This window comes from Erinaceus europaeus, chromosome 12, assembly GCF_950295315.1.
Source record: "Erinaceus europaeus chromosome 12, mEriEur2.1, whole genome shotgun sequence".
NCBI lineage: Eukaryota > Metazoa > Chordata > Mammalia > Eulipotyphla > Erinaceidae > Erinaceus > Erinaceus europaeus.
This window is the reverse complement of record NC_080173.1, coordinates 26392054-26413772: the sequence shown is the minus strand read 5'-3', so window position 1 is coordinate 26413772 and position 21719 is coordinate 26392054.

Genomic DNA, 21719 nt, shown 5'->3' with positions numbered 1-21719 from the left:
GCAATGGTTGTATTTTCTTAAACTAAAATATATAGAGATCAATCTGTGAATGAATTTTCATGATCTAAATAGGAACATGTATATAAAAGCACATTCTTTGGGAGTTGGGAGGTAGTGCAGCAGGTTAAGCTCAGGTGGTACAAAGCCCAAGGACCAGCATAAAGATCCCGGTTCAAACCCCTGGCTCCCCACCTGCAGGGGAGTCACAAGCAGTGAAGTAGGTCTGCAGGTGTCTATCTTTCTTTCCCCCTCTCTGTCTTACCCTCCTTTCTCTGTTTCTCTCTGTCCGATCCAACAATGACGATAATGATGATAACTACAACAATAAAACAAGGGCAACAAAAGGGAATAAATAAATAAATAAATATTTTTAAAAAGGATTTAAAATAAATTTTTTGTAAGAAGTGAATCTGCTTTAATTATTATTTTCAAAATTTTTTTAAATTTATTTTTTATTTAAGAAAGGATAAATTAACAAATCCATAGGGTAGGAGGGGTACAACTCCACACAATTCCCACCACCCAGTCTCCATATCCCACCCCCTCCCCTGATAGCTTTCCCATTCTCCATCCCTCTGCGAGCATGGACCCAATGTCATTGTAGGTTGCAGAAGGTAGAAGGCCTGGCTTCTGTAATTGCTTCCCCGCTGAACATAGACGTTGACTGGTCGGTCCACACTCCCAGTCTGCCTCTCTCTTTCCCTAGTAGGGTGTGTCTCTGGGGAAGCGGAACTCCAGGGCACATTGATGGAGTCTTCACTCCAGGGAAGCCTGGCCGGCATCCTGATGGCATCTGGATCCTGGTGACTGAAAAGAGAGTTAACATACAAAGCCAAACAAATTGTTCAGCAATCATGGACCCAAAAGTTGGAATAGTGGAGAGGAAGTGTACTTCTGCTTTCAGGTATATATTTTGCAGTAGTTTATAGGTACATGTGAACATACGCTCTTTCTCACAGAAACTGGTGTATATCTAGGTTTTGGGTCTTTGTTAGAAAGTGAACCACCTGGGATGTAATTAGAGAATACTATGTAAGGAAAGGTCTCACCCGAGTAATGAAGCTGAAGGGTTGTCATTCCACACGTGAAGTCTCTGGACACAGTCTGAAGTGAGGCATGTTGAGGTGGCAATCATTGTGTTGATTAGGTTGTGATCAGCAGATGCAATATTATTTTATATGGATTGGGAGAGGCATACGGGAAAGTGAGCCCTATCCAAAGGTTCAAGGACTGGGGGAAGTAGAGGCTCTATAGTGAAGATGTGAGATTCCTGCTGTCTTAGGGTTCAAAAAGACAATGGATAGTTAATGTTATCATCACATTATTTGGTAATTGGATTAACTTTGAAAAGTCCTTCTGTTAGGGTTTGCTGTACAGTACCTACTATCTTGTATATAGCTGTGCTATTGGTTGCTTCTGATCTACTTGGTCTAGGCTTTTGAGAGAATCTGCACATCAAATACACATCCTATATATTAAAAAGACTCAGTCTATGTTTTAAAAACTTCGAGACACACAATTAATTTTCCCACTCTCATATTAATTATCTAGTGATTTATGTGACTACACTTTACTAGGATTGTACATAAACACCATTCCCACCACCAAAAGACAGTGACCCATCCCTCCCACCTACTCCCACCCCCCACTGTCCCAGGAAGCTGCATGTCTAGCCCTCACCACGGGGTTTTTACTTTGGTGCCCTACTTACAATTTAGTCAGGTCCTGCTTTTAGTTTCCCTTTCATATCTTCATATTCAACTTCTGTTGATGAGTGGGATCATCCCATACTCATCTTTATCTTTCTGACTTAGCTCTCTTAACATAATTCCTTCTAGCTCTGTCCAAGATGGGTCAGAGAAGGTGGGTTCATTGTTCGTGATAGCTGCATAGTATTCCAGTGTATATATACCACAGCTTTCTCAGCCACTCATCTGTTGTTGGGCACCTGGGTTTCTTCCAGGTTTAAGCTATTATGAATTGTGCTGCTATGAACATAGGAGTACAAACATCTTTTTGGTTGGGTGTTATGGAGTTCATGGGGTATAACCCTAGGAGAGGAATTACTGGATCATATGGAAGGTCCATGTGAAGGCCTTGTGAGAGTTTTCCAGACTGCTCTCCACAGAGGCTATACCAATTTACATTCCCACCAGCAATGTAAAAGTGTTCCTCTGTCCCCACAACCTCTCCAGCATTTGTTGCTGCTGTCCTTTTTGATGTATGCCATTCTTATGGAGTGAGATAATGTTGTCTTAATTTGCATTTCTCTGACAATCAGTGACCTAGAGCAGTTTTTCATATGTTTGTTAGCCTTTTGGATCTCCTGAGATGAATGTTTTGTTCATATCCTCTACCCATTTTTGGATGGGGTCATTTGCTTTTTTGGTGCTAAGTTTGCTGAACTCTTTATATATTTTGGTGATTAGTTTCTTGTCTGATGTATGGCATGTGAAGATCTTCTCCCATTCTGTGAGGGGTCTCTTTGTTTGTTTAATAGTTTCTTTGGATGTGCAAACGTTTTTCAATTTGATGTAGTCCCATTGGTTTGTTTCTTCTTTAGTCTTCCTTGCAGTTGGGTTTGATCATCAAAGATGTCCTTGAGATATAGGTGGGAAAGTGTTTTACCAATGTTTTCCTCTAAGTATTTGATTGTTTCTGGTCTAACATCCAGGTCTTTTATCCATTTGGAGTTGATTTTTGTTTCTGGTGAGATAAAGTGGTTCAATTTCATTCTTCTGCATGTTACAACCCAGTTTTCCCAGCACCATTTATTGAAGAGAGCCTCCTTTTTCCATTTAATCTTTTGGGCCCCCTTATCAAAGATTAGATGTCCATAGGTGTGGGGATTTATTTTGGGCTTTCAGTTTTGTTCCACTGGTCTGTGTGCCTATTTTTGTTCCAGTACCATGCTGTTTTGATGATGATGGCTTTATAATATAGTTTAAGGTCTGGAAGTGTGATGCCTCCATTTATGTTTCTTTTCCTTAAGATGGTTTTGGCAATTCTAGGTGTTTTCTGGTTCCAGATAAATGATTGTAGTGTTTGTTCTCTGTCATTCCACGAACATCTCATAAAAACTGCAGCAAAGCTGGGCCCGAGGAATAACATCATTGCAAGACTGGCCAGCTCCTCATGGGGCGCGAGCGCTTCCTCACTACGATCATCATCTCTGGCATTATGCTATTCCACTGCAGAATACTGTGCCCCAGTATGGTTCCGTAGCCCCCATGTCCACTTGGTCGATTCCAAATTATATTCCTCCATGAGGATAATTTCTGGAACCATCCGTTCCACCCCGGTTCCATGGCTGCCAGTTCTTAGCAACATCGCCCCGCCAGATATCGTTGGGATGCGGCATCATCTAAGTTCATTTCCCACGTTTATGCTCGACCGGACCTGCCAATATACGCGGATATCTTTGCCCACCCTGTTCAACGCTTGACATCTCGTCATCCAATCTGGTCTCCTATGCCTACACTGAACTTCTCTGCTCCAGACTCTTGGAAACAGAGTTGGCTGTCAGCTGAGGTAAAGAACAAACACCTCATTACAGACCCCTGCAAGCGTCAACCTGGCTTTGACCTAGCACGTTATGATTGGGCCCTCCTCAATCGCTATCGAACAGGCCATTGCTGGTGCGCCACTATGTTCCGTCGCTGGGGAGCCAGAGACGACCCGAACTGCCCCTGTGGCTCCAGACAGACTCTGACCCACATAGTCAACGACTGCCACCTCTCCAGATTCAAAGGAGGTCTCGAAACTTTACATCAGGCTCAACCTGACGCTGTTGACTGGCTACGGTAGAAGGGCAAATGCTAGAAGAAGAAGAAGTGTTTGTTCTATTCTCTTAAAGAAGCTTGGTGGAACTTTGATGGGTATTGCATTAAATTTGTATATGGCTCTGAGGAGAATATTCATTTTGATGATATTTATTCTTCCAATCCATGAGCATCGGATATCTTTCCATTTCTTGGTATCAGTTTCTATATCCTTGAGTAGCGACTCATAGTTTTCAGTATATAAGTCTTTCACTTCTTTGGTCAACTTTACTCCTAGGTATTTTATTGATTTTGCTGAAACAGTAAATGGGAGTGATTTCTGGATGTCTTCTTCTTCAGATTTAGTGTTTGCATAAAGAAATGCCACTGAGTATTGTACATTGATTTTGTAGCCTGATATCTTGCTATATTGCCTAATAACTTCCAGTAGTTTTCTGCTGGATTCTTTAGGTTTTTCTATGTATACTATCATATCATCTGCAAATAGTGAGAACTTGACTTCTTCCCTTCCAATCTGTATTCCTTTGATTTCTTTCTCTTGCCTGATTGCTATAGCAAGAACTTCTAATACTATGTTGAAGAGTAATGGTGACAGTGGACAGCCCTGTCTAGTCCCCGATTTGAGGGGGAATGCTTTCAGTCTGTCTATTGAGTATGATGTTGGCTGTAGGTTTGCTATATATAGATGCCACTGTCTTGAGGAATTTCCCATCTATTCCCATTTTTTGTAGAGTTTTGAGCATGAGTGGATGTTGGATTTTGTCAAAGGCTTTCTCTGCATGTATTGAGATAATTATGTGGTTTTTGGCTTTGTTTTTATTGATGTGGTGAATGACATTGATTGACTTACGGATGTTGAACCAGCCTTGCATTCCTGGGATGAATCCCACTTGGTCATGATGAACAATCTTTTTGATATGGTGTTGTATCTGGTTGGCCAAGATCTTGTTTAATATTTTGGCATCTATGTTCATCAGAGATATTGGTCTGTAGTTTTCCCTTTTTGTTGTGTCCCTATCAGCTTTTGGTATCAGAGTGTTGTTGGCTTCATAGAAGGTGGAAGGGAGTATTCCTGTTTCTTCAATCTTATAGAAAAGCTTAAGAAGTATGGGTACTGTTTCCTGTAAGTTTTGTAAAATTCGTTTGTGAAGCCGTCTGGTCCAGGACTTTTGTTGTTGGGGAGATTCTTAATAACGGTTTCAATTTCTTTGTCTGTGATTGGTGCATTTAGATTTTGCAGTTCTTTTTGGTTCAGTTTTGGAAGGGCATATATTTCTAGGAATTGTTCCATTTCTTCTGGATTCTCTAGTTTGGTGGCGTATAGTTTTCATAGAAGTTTTGCATGATTCTCTGGATTTCTCTGGTGTCAGTTGTGATATCTCCTCCATCGTTTACAATTCTATTAATTTGAGTCTTCTCTCTTTTTTGTTTGGTGAGTCTGGCTAGGGGTTTCTCAATTTTGTTTAATCTTTCAAAGAACCAACATTTGGTCATTGATCTTTTGTATGGTTCTCTTATTTTCGATGTTGTTTATTTCTACTCTAATTTTAGTGATTTCTGTCCTTCTGGTTGCTTTAGGGTTCCTTTGTTCCTCTTCCTCTAAGTCCTTGAGGTGTGCAGTAAGGTCGTCATTTGAGCTTTTTCTTGTTGTTTAATATGTGATTGTATGGCTATAAGTTTCCCTCTCAGTACTGCTTTAGCTGTGTCCCAAATATTTTGATAGGTTGTGTCTTCATTTTCATTTGTTTCTAGGAACATTTGAATTTCCTGCTTGAGTGACTCTCTGACCCAGTGTTTCTTAAGGAATATCTGGTTTAGTTTCCAAATTCTGTGACTTTTAATAATTGTCTGTCTGTTGTTAAATGTTAGTTTTACTCCACTGTGGTCTGAGAAGATACTTGGGATGATTTTAATGCTCTTGAATTTGTTGATGCTGTCTTTTTATTTATAAAAAGGAAACATTGACAAAACCATAGAATAAGAAGCGTACAGTTTAGCACAATTCCCACCACCAGACCTCCATATCCCATCCCCTCCCCTGATAGCTTTCCTATTCTTTAACCCTCTGGGAGTATGGACCCAAGATCATTGTGGGATAGAGAAGGTTGAAGGTCTAGCTTCTGTAATTGCTTCTCCACTAAACATGGTCGTTGACAGGTCAATCTATACTCCCAGCCTGTCTCTCTCTTTTTCTAGTGGGGAAGTGCCGCGGACCACTCAGTGGACAAGCAGCAAGAGGGTCAGGGGTCTTGAAGGCAACCTCCCAGGTGGGTCAGGAGTCGGCGAGGGAGAACAGATAGACACCACACTCTATTGGAGGGTGAATCTGGACTCATTTTAATAGTGAAACTGCATTAGCTTTTATACTTTTTTCAAGTTACATTCAGGTTGTCTAAGCAACCAGCTCATAAAGAAGTAACAATAGTCTTGTGACTTTGGCAGGCTACATGTTATTCCCCCATAACTGTAAAGAATGGGTACAATACTTTGTATCGTTCTGTTTCCAGGGGAGGTCATACCCAGAATTGTTTTAGACTTTTGTTGAGGGCTATCTCTACCATTAATCTTCTATGGGGGCATACAGATCTTTGACTAGTCGTGGACCACTGCTCATCTAGGTCTGGTACAGTTTAACTATTAATCTTTCTTTGTTTCAATATGTCAACTTGTACCTGGGAGGCCTCAATCTCTGTATTGTTTCTATGAGGGGCAAGTCATAACATGACTTGTTTCGTCCGTCTATGCTGACCCACCTTCTCCACTTTCATAATGTAACTTTCAAATATGCTCCTGTGTAAGGGAGAGGGGGTGCTTTTGACTCTCCATTCCCACCAGGCACTGCCAAAGCATTATTAATCAATTGTGACAGTATAATTGTTTGTAGCAATAACGGGGGGGGGGGGGGGAGAATGCGTCGACCCATTCCTGTCCTTCTGCCCAGCTTCTTTGAAGTCTGAATGCAGGTCCAGAGGAGATGACTTTGTCAGTCTCTCTGGTGGTTGTGACGGGGCGGTGCAGGGAAGGGTCACTCATCATGATAATCAAGATACCCTTTCAGGTAGAGTATGCATCGAAGATTCCTTATCAAGTTGGCCAAGACTTATTAGGCCTTCATTGCCCTTTGATTTCTTCTTCTGTGCATGTTGGTCCTCCCCCTTCCTTTTAGTGGTGTTAGGGAGTTTTCTCTCTCCCTCCTCATTCTTTATAAGGCAAATCATTCAGACTGCAGCTTCTAGTTTTAGACATACCCATTGGCAATTGGGTCATCTATTTTGGAGATGTAATTGAAAAGAATGAACCATGCACTAAGGATTTTTTTGGTAGATTCTGAAAAAGAAGCTAAGTTTGGTCATTAGTCAGATAGGGTGGTTAGATAGCTTGGTCCACATTTCTGAAATATCAGACTTTCTAATTACAAGAAATGATATTTATTTCCTGTTCACCAGTAACAAAGTTATAGTGAAAGTGGAAATCAGAGAGAAAGGTAGATACTTCTGAACAGGGACAAGATAAAATTGGATATTCTGTCATTGGTTTTCACTATGTAATATTTTTAGCTTCCAAAAACACTTTAATATTGAGTTGTACTTTGTGTCCCTTGGGAACTGGACAAGCTTTAGAAAGAACACATGCAGATTAGTTGTACATTTTCTCATTAAGAATTATCTTTCTAAGCTCCCTAGTGGCAAATTAGCTAGGTTTGAAGAGTTATTATTGCATCTAACCTATCATGGATGCTTTGGGATTATGATGTAACCAAAAAATTTTAACCCCTTCATGTGGGTACTTAGAATCTTGACAAACTTAGCTTCCCTTAGATAGTCAAAGTTTGAAATAAACAATAATGACAATTAACATTTCTTGTAAGTTCACTATATGCTAAGCACATAGTCATTTTTTATAAATATTACATATTTATTTTTATTTTATGGAGAGAGAAATCAAGAGAGAAAGGGAATATAGAGAGGAAGAGAGATAGAGAAATGATATTTCAGGGTGATGGGGGTAGCACACCTGGCACAGAGCCTACACTACCATTAACAAGGGCCCATATTCAAGTTACTGGTCCCCACTGGTAGAAGGAAAACTTCATGAACTATGGAACAGTGCTGCAAGTGTCTCTTTCTCTCTCTCTTCTATTTCCTGCTTCCGTCTCAAATTCTTGATGTATCCATAAAAGGAAGGAAGGAAGGAAGGAAGGAAGGAAGGAAGGAAGGAAGGAAGGAAGGAGAAAAGAAAAAAGAAGCCAGGTTTTATTAATTTGGGAGCCATCAAATTAAAGTTTATAATGTAACTGTTTATATTAGGCAACTCATGACATCCTGGTTATACACTACTTTCAATAGTATTATAAGCCAGAGCCAGCAAGAGGCACACCCAGTGTTGAGCACACACGTTATCATGTGCAATGACCAGGGCCTCAGTCCCCACTTGCAAAGGAGGGAAACTTAATAAGTGAGGCTTCAGATATTTCTCATTTTCTCTCTCCCTCTCCCTCTCCCTCTCCTGGCCTTCTCCCTCTCATTTTAACTTTTAACTCCTTCTAACTCCTTCCTTCTTTCTTTCCTTCCTCCTCCCTCCCTCCTATCTCCCTTTCTAAAAAAAAAAAAAAAAAAATCCAACCAAGAATGGTGGAGTCATGCAAGCACCAGATCCTAGTGGTAACCCTTTCGGCAAATAAAAATATTACGGTCTGTCTTTATACATGGAATAAAAGATGGTAAGATTCATTCTAACTTAATTCATTTCAGTAGGAGACTACCATGGACCATGAAGTGTTTTCATTTCTGAGGAGAAGAAGGTAGACAAAGATAAATTTGATACATTTTTTTTTTCTAATCTCAGTGAAGTCTGTTAAGGGAGTTTAGTCTTTATCTTCTTAGAATCTCCATTTCCTATTTCTCATTTCTCCTCCAGAGTTAATGGAAGCCAGACCAGGAAAGGAGGGAAGGAATGCTCAACCACAGCATATTAAACCAGCAAGTCTGATCTCCCTGTGACACTTGGCAAAGAACCAAGCAAATGCCCCTGACTCATCTGGTGATAGAACCTATGGGCCTTTGCTCATTAGTATGATTTGTATTAAGTGGGTAGAGCCCTTACATTATTACATTATGATGGACACTATGTCCTTTAAGGTATTGTATCAGTCAACTCTTAGTGAACCCATCTTTCTGGATTAGCATAGTATGCACACAAAACTGGCTAATTTGCAATTTGAAAAGAGTAAGGTGTGGAACAGAGTTAGAGAGGAACAGAGAATATCACAAGGAGCTTTGTGTAGATTGTTAAACGGTGTGCACTGTAGGGCAGACTTAGATTCTCACATTATAATGGCATGAAAATTATCCAGAGAACTGGCAAGGATATAGTTACTGATGTGGTAGGCCTGAATATTTGTATTTAAGAGTGTATTTATAACAAACACTATGACAGAGCTGGTACTTTTGAGCCATATATAACACTCTGCCTAGATTCAAGGTAAAAAATAGTGAATGGTCTTAAATTCATGTTTTCAAAATAGCATGAGATATTTTTGAAGGAATTGAATATTTGATTTGTAGCCATTTTACCCCTGATACCCATTTTTAAATTGTTTTTATTTTGACTTGCAAAATCTACTCTTGATCAAATAACTTGCTATCAAGTGGTGCTAAAATAGATTTGTGACAAAAAAAACTCTTCAGAAAGAGTTGAGGGCACTGTCACATTAACCAGGGATGATTTCTAGCTCCAAACCCACCAAAAATAAGATCCATCTTGGGTTGAATTGATAGTTACCTGGGTGGTTATTAAAAATTCATTTTCTTTCCTTTCACTTTGCTTTGAAGTTCGTAATAGAATAGTGCCTATTTAGACTTAGAGATCCTCCTCACCTATTTCCTATTATACTTCCCTCACTCACTCCCAGGATATCCTTATCAAATCAAGGACTGTAAAAGCTGAATAAGGGCAAGAGATTGGCATACTTTAATGATGACTCTAGTCACTATCAGGCCACCCCATCATCTGGGGTGTCCTGAGATTCCCAAACAGACATGATGAGCCTAGACCTCGAATAAATCTCTCTCTTTCTCTCTCTCCATTATTACCTGTTATCTTTATCAGGAACAACAAAACAGACCAGACCCCTATGGGCCCCCATAGGACCTTGCCCTCAACTTGGATCAACAACAGTAGAGACTGTTCCATCCTCCAAAGGGAGGCTAGACAATATAATCTATGCTACACCTGAGGAAGATGTGTCTTGATATTGGGGCAGCTTGGAATATCCCTATTCATGACCATAGAATGTGAGCTCAGATCTACAGGGATGCAGAGATCACATAGGCTCCTAAGCTGAATATGGGCCCTAGATCACATCAAATCAATGGTGTTTACAGTCAATAATATTTATATACCTTTCTCATATTTGGGAGCTACTCTCTTCCCTGATCCAGCTTTCTGGTCCTTTTTCCAGCCATGACATCATCTCTCCAGACAATAACTAGGATCCACCTGCATTTAAGACTTCAGGCTCAGGAAAAAAAACCTAGTATTTATTTTATTTTTATTTATTTATTATTGGATAGAGACAGAGAAATTGAGAGAGGAGGGGAGATAGAGAGGGACAGAGCTGCAGCAGTCCTGCTTCATCACTCCTGAAGCTTTCCCCCTGCAGGTGTGGACCAGGGGCTTGAATCTGGGTCCTTGTGCACTGTAATGGGAGTGCTTAACCAGGTGTGCCACCACCTGGACACTTCATTCTTGTTTTTTAATCCTTACTTCCCCAGGCATTTGACTTTAAATCAGCACCTTCACGAAAATCTAATGCAGGTGAAATACCCAAGAGAAGTTGAAAATTAACAATATAACTTATTTAGTAAAAACTTATTATCTTCCTACAATATTTGTCATTACTTTACCTGTTACTGATTAATACAATAAAACATATAAACTAGTTGTTCACTACCTCCTAGGAGTTTATATTCTCATTGAGCTGAACAATCAGGAATTTTTAAAAATTTTTTTAAAAAAATTATTATCTTTTTTTATTGGATAAAGACAGCCAGAAATGAGAGGGTAGGGGGGAGATAGAGAAGGAGAAAGAGAGATGCTTGCAGCATTGATGTACCACTTGCAAAGCTTTCCCCCTGCAAGTGGGGACCAGGGGCTTGAACCCAGGTCCTTGAGCACTGTAACATGTGTGCTCAGACAGGTGGGCCACTGCCCACCCCCACAATCAGGAAGTTTTATATCTCTTCTCAGGGTCCATAGTCACATACTTGCTTGAAAAGACTTTTGTATCTGGCAAGATCTACATTGCAGAAAAGTGATTTCAAAGTGTGTTAATATTCATTGTTTCATTTGCTTTTGTAGAGTAAGTAATGAGAACCAGCAGATAGCTCACCCAGTATAGCACACATCTTGTGCATGAGATTCTGGGTTCAATCCCTGGTACCACATGGAAGCATTAAGGTTGTCACTAGGGAACTCTATAACTCGTGGACCAATACTGTATTTGCTCTATATCCCCCCTCCTCCTTTCCCCTTGTCCATTTCTCTTTCTCAATCTCTCAAATGTAAAGAACAGAAAATGAGGCCAGGGAGGTTGCTCAGCACTGTTGTAGGTGCATAATGTCTTGGATACTTTCCCCAGAGCCATGGGAGGAAGTAAGGAATGAAGGAAAGAAGGGAAGTAGTGAAACTTCTCTTTTCTGAGTTAGACAGAAACCCTCAGAGATAGCTCGGGTCTTGCTCAGTATCGTTTAGTTAAGGTTAGAAACATTGAAGCAGGTTCTTGTCATTTATTCAAAACTGGAAAATTCTATGTCAGCCATCTCTCCAGACAATCATAATGAACTTCTCTGTCCTGCCTAACACCAGTATTTTTGGGGAGCTTTTGATAATATACAACAAGATCAAATAGAAGAGAGGCACCATAATACAATGCACAATGACCTGGGTTCAAGCCCCTAGTCCCCACCTGCAGCAGGGAAGCTTCATGAGTGGTGAAGCAGTGCTGTAGATGTCTGTCTTTCTCTCTCCCTCTTTATCTTTCCCTTCTTTATTGATTTATGTCTGCCTCTATCCAATCAATACATGAATAAAATATTTGGGTATAAAAAGAGTAGGAGAGGAAGCCTGTATATCACAAAGCTAAACTGAATCATGTGAAGAGAATGAACTAAGAAAGGCTTTGATAAAGAAGGAATCTGAATGTGAACTTTGGTTAGCAAGAGCCTCAGAACATCCAGTGACCTGTCCCTGAACCAAGCTATTCTATGGAGAAGATGGCAACAAGCAGAAATGGTCCTGTTTTTTGTTTTTGTTTATGTCACTGCCCTTGTAGCCTTTTTGTTTCCTTTCTCTATTTGATCAGACAGAAATAACTTAAGAGAGAAGGAAGAGAGAGAGAAGAGAGAGAGAGAGAGAGAGAGAGAGAGAGAGAGAGAGAGAAAGTCATTTGCTGTACTTGCCTCACCACTTGTGAAGCACCAGCCCTGCAGGTGTGGAGCAGGGGCTTGAACCCTGGTAATACGTGTGCTCAATCAGGTGCATCACCCACCACCTGCCCCCCTAAAATGGTCAGTCTAGAGCCTCTCATATGCACAGTCAGGCTGGAACAGCCCACAGGAACTGAGGTCTCAAAGTGTGTCAAGATGAATTCAAAGGAACGCAGCTGGTGACTGTTGGCCCAGTAGAAGCCCTGCAACACTTCTCCAGGAAGGAAGATCCAAGATGCACATTTCCATATCCATCATAACCAACCTTCATCTCTGTACTTTTTATGCCTCTAAGCATAGATACCCGCCCCACTTCTAGGTTCATGGCTGAGTTGGGAAGGAAGGGATTCATCTGATAACACCAGGATTAGCTTTGAAATTTTTCAGGAATAACTCATAAGCTGCAACATGGTATCATTTGTTTTTAATTCCCAGAGAAAACTTGGCTGTGATATGCAAGTGTTTTCTCCCTAGTGATAAGCACTGGTGAGTAAACAGCACTGAGGCGGTGATGAGTCTGCCAGCCTGTTGTCTTTAGGGATCTGCAGTTTAGGAAAACAGGTGAAATCTGGGTTCATTAATTCAGTTAGTCAGAAAATGGTTTTCATTAAGTATCTCTCTATTTGACAACATTATGCAAGACTTGGAGTTAGGAATACAAGGTGTGGTTTCTATTCTCAAGAAACGTATATTAGTGAGGAAAGATAGACTAAAAGTTACAGAGACTTCACGTGTGGAATGACAACCCTTCAGCTTCATTACTCGGGTGAGACCTTTCCTTTAATAGTACACTCTAATTTCATCTCAGGTAGTTCACTTTCTAACAAAGTCCCATAACCTAGATATACACCAGTTTCTGTGAGAGAGAGCTTATGTGCACACGTATCCATAAACTACTGCAAAATATATACCTGAAAGCAGGACTACACTAGAGTTTGCAGTGAGTACTTCCCTAACACTTCCTCTCCACTATTCCAAGCTTGGGATCCATGATTGCTCAACAAATTGTTTGGCTTCATATGTTAACTCTGTTTTCAATCACCAGGTTCCAGATGCCACCAGGATGCTGGCTAGGCTTCCCTGGATTGAAGACCCCACCAATGTGTCCTGGAGCTCAGCTTCCCCAGAGTCACACCCTACTAGGGAAAGAGAGAGGCAGACTGGGAGTATGGACCGACCAGTCAACGCCCATGTTCAGCGGGGAAGCAATTACAGAAGCCAGACCTTCTACCTTCTGCATCCCTCAACGACCCTGGGTCCATGCTCCCAGAGGGATAGAGAATGGGAAAGCTATCAGGGGAGGGGGTGGGTTATGGGGATTGGGTGTTGGGAATTGTGTGGAGTTGTACCCCTCCTACCTTATGCTTTTGTTCACTAATCCTTTCTTAAATAAAAAAAAAAAAAAGTTATGGAATATATAAAGGAGGTGATATGATTTGTAAAAAGTGCTTAAGGAGGTCACAGACTAAGTGCCTTGACAGAGAGAATAATGGGGTCAGGAGCTATTTAGATAGATTTGTTAGGGACAGTCCCATTAAAGAAGGGGATATTTAATTAAAGTTGTCAATTCAGGTAGGGGGGGTAGGACAAAGAGTGCTCTAAATAAGTAGGAACTCTGTTTTAAGTGTTGCCCTAAACTTATGTCTATTTATATTAGGAGACCCCAACCACCAAATGATTTTGGAGACTTGAGATTCTTTCTAACTTATGGGCTCATGTACTTTAAATAAAAGCAAAAGGAATGGTGGGATACTTTTTATTGCCCTCAGGGTTTTTGCTGTGGCTTAGTACCTGGGAGACGAATCCACAGGCTGCCTTCTGAAACTAATCACAAGTTCCTTTTTTATGATAAAAGGTGAATCCTCCAAATCTCTGGGTATACCCCTCAATATCTTACTTGTGAAGTGTGAACCTGCTTAGCATTTGCGTGAAAACTTTTCCAGAGGTATATTTCATTTAAAATATGTGCTATCTTATTCCCTAAGTAAAATCTCCCTTATCATACTTTATATTTGTATAGAGCTTCACAGTTGGCAAAGCACTTTGCTTCATGTCATCTGATCTTTTAGGACAACTAATACAGAAGCTATCATCCTCCTTACAGCAGACTAGGAGGTTCATTATTTTTTTAAAAAAGAATTTAGTATCCTTCTTTATTTATTTATTAGATAGAGACAGTCAGAAATCAAGAGCCTGGGGAAGGTAGAGAGGGAGGGAGAGAGAGAAATGGAAGAGAGAGAGAGAGAGAGAGAGGGAGAGAGACCTGCAGCACTGCTTCACCATTTGCAAAGCTTTCTCCTGTATGTGGTGACTGGGGGTTCAACCTCGGTTTTTATGCATTTAACAGGTATACTCAACCAGGTACACCACCCAGCCCCACAACTTCAATCTTTTTTTTTTAATTTAATAAAGGATACATTAACAAACCCGTAGGATAGGAGGGGTACAACTCCACACAATTCCCACAACCCCATCTCCATATCCCATCTCCTCCCCTGATAGCTTTCCCATTCTCTATCCCTCTGGGAGCATGGACCCAGGGTCATTGTGGGTTGCAGAAGGTGGAAGATCTGGATTCTGTAATTGCTTCCCTGCTGAACATGGGCATTGACTGGTAGATCCATACTCCCAGTCTGCCTCTCTCTTTCCCTAGTAGGGGGTCTTTGGGGAAGCGGGGCTCCAGGACACATTGGTGGGGTTGTCAGTTCAGGGAAGTCTGGTCTGCATCATTCTAGCATCTGGAACCTGGTGGCTGAAAAGAGAGTTAACATAGAAAGCCAAACAAATTGTTAAACAATCATGGACCTAAAGGCTGGAATAATGCAGATGAAGTGTTGGGGGGTACTTACTGCAGACTCTTTTGTACTTCAGCTTTCAGGTATATATTTTGCCCTGGTTTATGGACACGTGTGAGCATTTGCTCTATCTCAGGGGACCTGGTCTATGTCTAGGTTTGGGGACTTTATTAGGAAGTAGACTACCTGGAATGGAATTAGAGAATACTATGAAAGGAAAGGTTTCACCCGAGTGATGAAGCTGAAGTGTTGTCATTCCACACCTGAAGTCTCTGGACATAGTCTGAAGTGAAGGATGCTGGGGTGGCACTCATTGCGTTGATTAGGTTGCAATCAGCGGATGCAATATTATTTGATATGAATTGAGAAACCTGCAGGAAAGTGTGCCTCACCCTAAGATTCCAGGACTGGGGAAAATATAGGCTCTATAGTGGAAATGTGAGGTTCCTGCTGCCTTAGGGTTCAAGAAGACAATGGATAGTTATTGTTATCATCACATTATTTGGTACTTGGGTTAACTTTGAAAAGTTGTTTTGTTAGGGTTTGCTGTATAATACCCAGCATCTTGTATATAGTGGTGCCACCAGTTGCTTCTGTTCTACCTGGTCTAGGCTTTTGAGAGAGTCAGCATATCAAAGACTCAGCCTATGTATTAAAGAGACTCAGTCTATGTTTTTAAAAGTTTGAAACATACAATCAATTTTTCCCCTCTCATATTAATTAAATAGTGATTTATATGACTACACTTTAATAGGAGTGTACATAAACACCATTCCCACCACCAAAAGACTGTGTCCCATCCCATCCACCCCTGCCCTCCCCCTGCCGCCCCAGGATGCCGAATGTCCACCCTCCCCCTTACCACAGGGCTTTTACTTTGGTGCCCTAATCTCGACTGGGGTTTCAACCTCGGTTTTTGTGCATTTAACAGGTGTACTCAACCAGGTACACCACCTAGCCCCACAGCTTCTTTCTTAAAAATATAAAATGGGGAGTCGGGCTGTAGCGCAGCAGGTTAAGCGCAGGTGGTGCAAAGCACAAGTACCGGCATAAGGATCCCGGTTCGAACCCTGGCTCCCCACCTGCAGGGGAGTCGCTTCACAGGCGGTGAAGCAGGTCTGCAGGTATCTATCTTTCTCTCCCCTTCTCTGTCTTCCCCTCCTCTCTCCATTTCTCTCTGTCCTATCCAACAACTACAACAACAATAATAACTACAACAATAAAACAACAAGGGCAACAAAAGGGAATAAATAAATAAAATAAATATTTTTAAAAAGTTGTTTTTTTTAAAAAAAAAAATATATATGTATATATATAAAATGACTCTCTTATCAGGAACAACACAATAGACCCCTTTGTGGGCCTCCATAGGACCTTGCCCTCAGCTTGGATCAACAATGGTAGAGAATGTTCCACCCATCTAAGGGAGGATGGATAACATACTCTATGCTACACCTGAGGAAGATGGGTCCTGATATTGGGGCAGCTTGAAACGTTCCTACTTATGACCACAGAATGTGAGCTCAGATCTAGAGGGATGCAGAGGTCACATAAGCTCCCAAGCTGAATATGGGCCCCAGATCACATCAAATCGATGGGGTTTACAGTCAACAATATTTATACACCTTTCTCATATTTAGGAGCTACTTTCTTCCCTGATCCAGCTTTCTGGTCCTTCTGCCAGCCATGACATCATCTCCCCAGACAATAACTAGGATCCACCTGTGTATAAGATTTCAGGCTCAGGCAAAGCAACAATAACAACAAAACAACAACAAAAAACAATACTAGTATAGCCATACGCCCTTTGGAATATAACTAAAATATCCCTATTAGCTTTCTACAAAACAGAGACCCCCCCCCCCCACTCTTCACCTGCATTATTCCAGCCTTTAGATCCATGATTGGTCAACAATTTGTTTGGTTTTGTATGTTAACTCTCTTTTCAACCACCAGGTTCCAGATACTAGCAGGATGCCAACCAGACTTCCTGGATAAACAGCCTCACCAATATGTCCCCGAGCTCTGCTTCCCCAGAGCCCTTCCCCAAGAGGGAAAGAGAAAGACAGGCTGGGAGTGTGGATCGACCTGTCAACACTCATGTTCTGTGGGGAAGCAATTACAGAAGCCAGACCTTCAACTTTTCTGCATCCCACAAAGACCTTAGGCCATACTCCTAGAAGGTTAAAGAATAGGAAAGCTATCAGGGGAGGGGATGGGATACAGAGTTCTGGTGGTGGGAATTGTGTGAAGTTGTACCCCTCTTATCCTATGGTTTAGTCAATGTTTCCTTTTTATAAATGCAATTTTTAAAAAAAGAAACAAAAAATAATTTAAAAATATAAAATGACTCAAATAAGATTTTAGATTTAGGTAGAGTAGTTCCAGAGGCAGTACTTAGATGTCATGATTTTAACACTTTTACAGATACTGAAATTAAAGAAGTTGCAAGTGTTTCTTAAATCAGTCTTACAGAGTTACAGAAAGACATTTATCCCCATATCAGGGAGAATTTTGGGATCCTAGGGGAATGCACTAGCCAGAAAAATGTCTATACGAATTTGCATGTATTTTGCAACATACATGTGAATCTTTTCATATTTTCCATTCATCGCTCCTTTCATTTACAACTGGCCTCCTGCAAGGATTCTTTTCATTTCATGCACTGAATTTACATGATCAAAATCAGCTTGAATTAAATATAACCATGAGAAGTTTTTGTGGACAATACCAAGGTCATATTCATGCTTTGGTCTGCAATGAAGCACAGATGGAACTGAGACTATTTACACTGCAAAAAAGAACCATATAGGGCCTGTGGACATCTAATCTTTGACAAAGGTGCCCAGACTATTAAATAGGGAAAGGAGAATCTCTTCAACAAATGGTGTTGGAAAAATAATTGGGTTGAAATGTGTAGAAGAATGAAACTGAACCACTACATTTCATCAGACACAAAAGTAAATTTCAAATGGATCAAGGGCCTGGATGTTAGACCAGAAACTATCAAATGCTTACAGGAAAATATTGGCAGAACTCTTTTCCATATAAATTTTAAAGGCATCTTCAATGATATGCATCCAATTATCAAGAATACTAAAAGAAAAATAAACCAATGGGACTACATAGAATTAAAAAGCTAGGAGTCCGACGGTAGCGCGGTGGGTTAAGCTCAAGTGGCACAAAGCGCAAGGACCGGCGTAAGGATCCAGGTTCGAGCCCCCAGCTTCCCACCTGTAGGAGAGTAGCTTCACAGGCAGTGAAGCAGGTCTCCAGGTGTCTATCTTTTTCTCCCCCTCTCTGTCTTCCCCTCCTCTCTACATTTCTCTCTGTCCTATACAACAACGACGACATGAACAACAACAACAACAGTAACTACAACAACAATGAAAAAACAACAAGGTCAACAAAAGGGAAAATAAATAAATATATATAAAAAAAGAATTAAAAAGCTTCTGCACAGCAAAAGAAACCACCATTCAAACAAAGAGACCCATTACAGAATGAGAGAAGATATTTGCATGCCATACATCAAACAAGAAGCTAATAACCAAAATATATAAGAAGCTCACCAAATCAGCAACACAAAGAAACAAATGACCCCATCCAAAAAATGGGGAGAGGATATGAACAGAATATTCATCAAAGAAGAGATCCAATAGGCCAAACATATGAAAAAATGCTCCAAGTCATTGGTTGTCAGAGAAATGCAAATAGAGACAGCAATGAGATACCACTTTACTCTTATGAGAATGTCATACTTCAGAAAAAGTAGCAGAAACATTTTTTTAACTTTTTATTGATAAAAAGGAAACATTGACTAAACCATAGGATAAGAGGGATACAACTTCACACAATTCCCACCACCAGAACTCTGTATCCCACCCCCTCCCCTGATAGCTTTCCTATTCTTTAACCCTCTGGGAGTATGGACCCAAAGTCCTTGTGGGATGCAGAAGGTTGAAGGTCTGACTTCTGTAATTGCTTCCCCACTGAACAAGGGTGTTGACAGGTCGATCCATACTCCCAGCCTGTCTTTCTCTTTCCCTCTTGGGGAAGGGCTCTGGGGAAGCAGAGCTCCAGTACACATTGGTGGGGTTGTGTGTCCAGGGAAGTCTGGTTGGTATCCTGCTAACATCTGGAACCTGGTAAGAGAGTTAAGGGGGAGTTGGGCGGTAGCACAGCGGGTTAAGCGCATGTGGTGCAAAGCGCAATGATGGTGTAAGGATCCTGGTTCGAGCCCCGGCTCCCTGCAGGGATATCGTTTCACAAGCAGTGAAGCAGGTCTGCGGGTGTCTGTCTTTCTCTCCCCGTCTCTGTCTTCCCCTCCCCTCTCCGTTTCTCTCTGTCCTATCTAACAACAATGACATCAACAACAACAACAATAATAACTACAACAACAATGAAAAACAAGGGCAACAAAAGGGAAAATAAATATTAACAAAAATTTAAAAAGAAAAGAAAGTTAACATACAAAGCCAAACAAATTGTTGACCAATCATGGACCTAAAGGCTGGAATAGTGCAAGTAAAGATTTGGGGAGTGGGGTCTCTGTTTGTAGATAGCTAGTAGGTATATTTTAGTTATATTCAAAGGGCCTGTGGCTATACTGGTGTTTGTTTGTTTTTTTTTTTTTTTTTGGTTTCTTTGTTTTTGTTTTGTTTTTGCCTGAGACTGAGACTGAAATCTGATGTGCAGGTGGATCCTAATTATTGTCTGGGGAGATGATGTCATGGCTGGCATAAGGACCAGAAAGCTGGATCAGGGAAGAGAGTAGCTCCCAAAATGCTCCAAGTCATTGGCTGTCAGAGAAATGCAAATAGAGACAGTAATGAGATACCACTTCACTCTTATGAAATGTTATACATCAGAAAAAGTAGCAGAAACTAATTTGTAGAGGTTGTGGGGACAGAGGAACCCTCCTTCTCTGTTGATGGGAGTGTCAATTGGTCCAACCCCTGTGGAGAGCAGTCTGGAGAACTCTGAGAAGGCTAGAAGTAGACCTATCTTACCACCCTGAAATTTCTCTTGTGGGTCTATCTTAAGGAACAAACTCCTCAATCGCTATCGAACAGGCCATGGCTGGTGCGCCTCTATGTTCCACCGCTGGGGAGCCAGAGACAACCCGAACTGCCCCTGCTGCTACAGACAGACTATGAGCCACATAGTCAACGCTGCCACCTCTCCAGATTCAAAGGAGGTCTCGAAACTTTACATCAGGCTCAACCTGACGCTGTTAACTGGCTACGGAAGAAGGGCAAACGCTAAAAGAAGAAGAAGGGAACAAACACACCCAAAGATATGTGTATACCTATATTCATAAAAGCACAATTTGGAATAGCCAAAACCTGAAAGCAACCCCGATCTGCAACAACAGATGAGTGGATAAGCTAGCTGTGGTATATATACGCACAATGGAATACTACTCAGCTATGAAAAATGGTAAATTCACCTTCTTCACTTCATCTTGGATGGAACTTGAAGAAATCATGTTAAGTGAGATGAGCCAGAAAGAAAAATATTAATATGAGATGATCCCCTTCATAGTGTGAAGCTGAAAAACAAGTACAGAAGGGAAAACACTAAGCAGAACTTGGACTGGAGTTGATGTTTGGCACCAAAGTAAAAGACTATGGAATGGGAGGGAGGGTTCAAGTCTTGGAACATGATGACAGAGGAGGACCTAGTGGGGGTTGAATTGTTCTGTGGAAAACTGTGAAATATGCATGTATAAACTACTGTATTTTACTGTCAAGTGTAAAACATTAATCTCCCCAATAATGAAAAAAATTAAAAATAACCATATAGGGTATAAAATCATTATGTAAATAATGGGAGGGATCTCACAAAGAAGTGGAATTGTATCTACTTATAAATACCTAAAAGGTAGAATCAAAAGTAATTAGGTAAAATAAAAAGCAATTACTCATTTCATCAACCTTTTACCCAAGAAACCCTAAAGTAGAAAGTCTTGAAAAATGATATTTTAATTTAAGTAAAGATTTATTAAAGACTTTCCTAAGGGGATGACAGTTAATTTGATACTGGGAGAATGCCTTGATCATAACTAGATGAACTGTGGAGACAAGAATTTTTTAGCAGATGAAGCAGGAAAGGTGGATAGAATATGGTACTTTCAAGGATTTTAAAAGAAGCCTATAGCTTAAGTAGTAAGACACAAATGTAAAGATGAGACAAAGCAAGTGGCTGACCATAGAAGTATTCCATGATGAAGCAAATACATTTTTTCTCTCACTCAGATCTGTCCAAAATGTTTTGGGCTCCTTACAAACAAAATTGTATAAGAAGAAGTTCAGTGACTCTCAAAAAAAATATGGTTTATAAAATAAAGCATATGGGCAAGGTAATAGCATAATGGTCATGCAAACAGACTCTTATGCCTGAAGCTCCAAAGTCCCTGACCAACAAAAGTAATGTTGACTTTTTAATTTCTTAAGAACTCATAAAGTTGTTTTTCTTTTTTATGTGCAATAAATCTTGGGGTCTTAAGTATTTTAAATAATAAATTAAATGGTGACAGGGAAGGGAGGGGATAAATAATGAGAAGTAAAAGACTGTATTATAGATGGTATGATGTGGTAGTTAAGAATATAAATTTCAAATATATGTACATATATATATATATACACATACAG